Source organism: Silurus meridionalis, chromosome 26 (assembly GCF_014805685.1).
Source record: "Silurus meridionalis isolate SWU-2019-XX chromosome 26, ASM1480568v1, whole genome shotgun sequence".
Classification (NCBI taxonomy): Eukaryota; Metazoa; Chordata; class Actinopteri; order Siluriformes; family Siluridae; genus Silurus; species Silurus meridionalis.
In genome coordinates, this window is record NC_060909.1 from 2,957,093 (window position 1) to 2,962,456 (window position 5,364).

Consider the following 5,364-nt stretch of genomic DNA (forward strand, 5'->3'; position numbering starts at 1 on the left):
CTTCCAGTACCGAGCCTTGTGGGTCACCACATTACAGATTACCATTAACATACACTATGTTGGCAAAGGTTTGCAGACACCAGGTTATAAGTATAATGTGTGCTTTTTGAGCATCGCGTTCCACATTTACCGATTTGCCGATGATTCTCTCCACTCTTTTGGGAAGATGTTCCACTAGATTATATTTTGGAGTGTGATTGTGGAAATTTGTGCTCATTCAGTTACAAGGGTGTAAGTAAAGTCAGGTACTGATGTAGGTGAGGAGGCCTGGGGTGCAGTCAGTGTTCCAGTTCATCTCAAAAGTGTTCAGTAGAGTTGAAATCAGAACTTTATAGCAGGCCACTCAAAATCTTCTTCTTCAACCATGTAAAGCAGATCTTCATGGGGCTGGCTTTGTGTACAGTGGCAAAGCCATGCTGGAACAGGTTTGGGTTTCCAAGTTCAAGTGAAAGCAACATTTTATTATACTGCATCCAAAGTCATCCTATTTTGTGTGCCTCCAGCTTTGTGGTAACATATTGGAGAAGAACCACATGGTCAATCCACATACATTGGATGCTTGTGAGTTACATTGGGATGCAATACAGTGAGTGTATGATACGATGTTCAAATTTATAGCAGGTGGTATTTTTGCATGCGTTTTTTTTTTACCTATTAATTGTACAAATATACAGATATTCTGTACTGTAAATGATGAGAGATTCAACTGTTTTGCAAGTTGATGTTGAGGAACATTATTCTGAAATTTTTCCACAGTTTGTACATAGTCTTTTACAGACTTGTGAAGCTCCGCCCATGTTTACGTCTGAGAGACTCTTCCTCTCTAAGATGCATTATTTATACCCAATCATCTTTCTGACCGGAGAAACATTTTGCAACTGTTTAGGTTTAATAACTTTTTTTTTAGACTTTTGTTGCCCCGTCCTGACTTTTTTTGAGACGTGTTGCAGGCACCAAATTCGAAATGACCTTTTTTCTTCCTTAAAATGGTACATTTCCTCAGTTACAACATCCTGTATGTTTTCTGTGTACTGTTGTGAATAAAATATGGAATTCACATTTTACACAGTGTCCCAACTTTTCAACTTTTTTTTTTAATAAAGTTCTATATCATGCAAGCATTTGAATTGGGACAAATGATCATTTTAGCAGGTTGTGAAATTATTAAAAACAGCACTCTAATTAGTTTTTAGTTTTAACACTGTTGTGATGCAATATGCATTATATATTCAATAACACAGTGGTATTGTTGCCTCCTAATGATTAATAGCTGCAATTGGCACAATCACTACAATCCCTGGTGCGTTATAACTTATACCATATAACAATGCAGAACATTTCTTATTTTTAGTTATGTAAATGTAGAATGAGAGATATGTATTAGTTTTTCCATAATAGATGCAAGCAGGCATTTGTATAATTTCCTAACATTTTGTAATTCTCTCATGCTCTAATTTTCTATAATTCTCTCTATCTCTCTCTGTCGCTCTCTATTTCTCTCTCCTGCTCTCCCCTGCAGCCAAAGGCCATCTGTGGCCTTGAAATAGAACTGGAGTGTCAGCTCGGTTGGTACACCCACGCAGTCTCATGGCACAGCTCTTCCTCAGCACATATATGCCCATTATGCCAAAGGAAGATGTTGCTGTCATATATCTTCTCCGAAATTCTGCATGATCTGAGATTCATCTCTCACTTTCTAGTATCCCCGACAGCCAGATAAAAATGAATATTCCCTCTCCGCCCCCTGTCAGCTCCACACCGCATGCTGTAGGACTTCCGGGGAGGGGTGAGAGACATTCCGGAGGATCCGGTATGGAAATCGGAAGTGTGGGAGCGCAGCGAGGAAGGAGGAGCTGGAGGGAGATCAGACACGGAGGGAGAAGTGAGTGGGAAGCACTGGTCTATATAAAGCTCCTCTAAAGGCTGCGAGTTACAAGCATTCAAGACAGCGAGGACTGAAGCTCACTGGTTTCTTCTGCTTCCAAAGATTTGAAGACCAAGCTTTCGAGAACCGTCTTCTCAGCACCTCAACTTTGTGGACTTTTCTGCAAGACCTCCGTAGAAGAATCTACAAGGTTTTTTGCTGTGACTACTAATAAGGATCAGTAGCCTCATTAAGGATGACCCAGTTGAATGCTTTGGCTTCTCACCTGCTAGCTCTGGCCATGGAGGAATTCCCTCAACCTGTGGGAACTCTGAGGGCCTTGGAGTGTGAGAATGGACGGCCAGGGCGGCATCACGACGCCCGCTTCATTTGCAGTAAGATCCCAGAGGACGTGAATGAGGAAGGGACTCTGGATGAGGATAGAGCACACCGATGCTTCCAGCAGTCTCTGGAGAGTCTGCGAAGATGCCCTCAAGCATCAGTGGTTCACCTCTCAGGACTTCACCAGCATCTCCACACACAGCAGCGTGGACTCTAACGAGCCTCAGACGGCACAGAGGAACTCCAAGGGATTTTATTTTATGGGAAAAGTCAGGGTAGTTGCTTCACAGTGAAGCCAGACTGACTAATCCCAGTGAGATTTGTCCTGAGATATATATATTTATTTATTTGTTAGATTTTGACAGTATTTGGACAAAATCTTAATTTTCTATATCTTCTGATCTTCTACGACGTTGCTTAGCCGTGCTTAATGCTCCACATGCTCGGTCACCATATGTATAGGGAAATACAGCTTGATATATTTGCCAACAAAGACTATTTTGTCCTGCAATGGAATGCCGTCCCGTCTGCAAACCCTGTCCACAAACGCTGAAAAAAATGAATGAATGAATGAAACTCTTTCTGAACGCTTCACTTATAGAAAACCTTTTTTGTATATTTCTGACCTGTTGGAATAAAGTGCGAACAAACAACTTTTGTCTTTGTTATTTAAAAGAAAATCTTCCACTCCTAGCAGACAAATATTCACTGGAATGAATGCATAAAAAAGCACATTAGATTTTTGGTGATAATAAGCTCCCTTGAATAGTACACGCCTACTCATCTTTTTTTTTCTTTCAGGCCTCGGCTTGTCCTCGCTGGAGAAAACGCGATACTAATGGAGGATGAGTAATCTTATTGCTTAGCACACGAAGGCAACCAAATTCTCCAGTCCCCGCTGTGTAGGTGGGCTCTCCTCCGTAGGAGGATCAGGATGTGTGGAATACAGAGGCTAGACCCAGAAATAATGCACGTTTAATTTTGTATTTTTTTATATAGTTATTCAGGTGATATGAGGTCAAATAAATACCAGTACCTTAAATTTTTGTCAGCGTCACGGGCCGTCTTTACTCACATCGCAGGGCTTTAGTCGTTAAATTACTTCTCAGCAGGCATTCAGTGCAATCGTTTCTCCGAACATCACGGAACGTAAACGACCTTCGCTACGTCTCCTGTCCAACACGGCAGATGGTTGATGTTTGAGAATCCGAGCCATGTTTTTATTGGCGTCGAATCTCTCCTCATGTTTTTTTTTCTCCACGTCTGATTCCAGATTTGCTTCAGCTTATGACACCACGCGGTGATTAACTCTCGCCGCCTCTTTTGAACTGTAGAGAAAATGTCAGATAATTACATCCATTCCAAATTCGCCAGAAAGTCTGAAGAGGAGTAAATATTGAACTTCAGAGAAAATAAACATGCGCACACACACACACACACACACATAAAAAAAAACCATGTGGAAGTCTTCATCTGTGTTATACAAGCGGTCTGAACTGCTTATTATTCGAAGATTGGCGATAAGATTTTTTCCTTAAATTGAAGTGATTGTGATTTTTGATAGAAATGTTGGTAACACTTTACAATAACGGTACATAAATAAGCACAAATTCGTGTGAACGTTTGTTAATAAATGTATTAACACTTAATGTGAAGCTAAGTGTAACTTGCTCTATGAGAAAGAGTATGAATTTAAATACATTACAAACACCATCGGATGGCGCCGAAATATCCTTCGCACGATGCTTTAACTCATCATTAGTTCATAATTAAGTAACATTTAGTTTACATATTAGTACATGCTAATATATGTACAGACACCTTGCGAACGTGTTACGTTCTGAACGACCGTTCGTAGCATGAATTTGTTCGTAAGTTGTTACTGTGTTCGTAATTGATCACGCATGTCTCCTAATGTTTTCCTAAGAGCTATAAATACTATCAAATAAACAATAAAATATACTAAAAACAAATCGAAATGATCGAAATACTGTATACAATATTTTGTTTTAAGTAATAATAAAAAAAATAATAATAATAATAAACAAAAAATGTACGTAAAACAATTCGACTCCAAACTAATTTCACTTTAAAGACAAGTTCGTTTGTATACGTTTAAGTGAATGTTCGTAAATTGGGGGGCGTCTGTACTTTTATTGTAAAGTGTAACCAAAATGTCAACTCGCACATCCAATCAGATACATTGTCGTCGCACCAACGGAAAAATAATTAAGAGACAATATTGTCTGATGTAGGTCCCTGGTGGTCTAGTGGTTAGGATGCGGCGCTCTCACCGCTGTGGCCCGGGTTCGATCCCCGGTCAGGGAACCAACCCCAGCCACTCTTAACGCCGGTCCCAAGCCCGGATAAATGGGGAGGGTTGCGTTAGGAAGGTCATCCAGCATAAAAACATGTGCCAAATCAAACATGCGGAGGATCCGCTGTGGCGACAACTAATGCGAGAAGCCGAAAGAAAGTTTTTATTGTCTGGATTAACCGCTCTCGTGTGAGAGCATTCTGTGATTGACTGTAACCTAGAAATAGCGTCTAACATCACAGAGACGGACGGTTCTTCGCGTCAGGACGACTTCGTGCCAAAGAAAGGTAGAAACGTTTCCTCTGTGGTCTGGAAATGGTTCGGATTTGAGAGGTCAGATGATGAACAAACTTTTTTTCAAATGCAGAATATGCCGTTGTAAATCCATCGCAGCAACACTAATTTATTCCGACATTTACGACAAAAACGCATCAAGCTGAACAGGACGAATACTCAAAGCTATAATTACTTTTAAAAACACGATTTTAAATTTGCTTGATTGATTTTTGGATTTGACTGAAATAATGGTTAAAATGGGTATTTCCTTACACTCAGAAATATTGAATTCAAACTGCACAATATTTGTTGCATATTTCAACGTAATCTTCCTTGAAGATATGCAACTTTAAATTTGTTCTACTTTTAGTTACACAATGTCGTCTACTCTATTTATGGAATGACCACCGAAAATACAATGTTCCTCAACCAGATGGTTTTTTTAAATTACTAATAATGAGAATGTTACTTCAGTCATGTTGTTGTAGTGATGTTTTAAATTGATTAGTTACACATAAAAATAAACCCATGAATCAGTCAAAAAAAGCCCCAAGAGCCCGTTTTT

The 5,364-nt window shown here is 39.7% G+C and overlaps 1 non-coding gene across 1 annotated transcript; it reads left to right on the forward strand.

The window, feature by feature from the left end:
• The first annotated feature begins 4,462 nt into the window (after positions 1-4,462).
• Positions 4,463-4,534, forward strand: trnae-cuc. The gene has a single exon. It is a non-coding gene; the product is annotated as a tRNA-Glu (tRNA).
• The last annotated feature ends 830 nt before the right edge of the window (positions 4,535-5,364 follow it).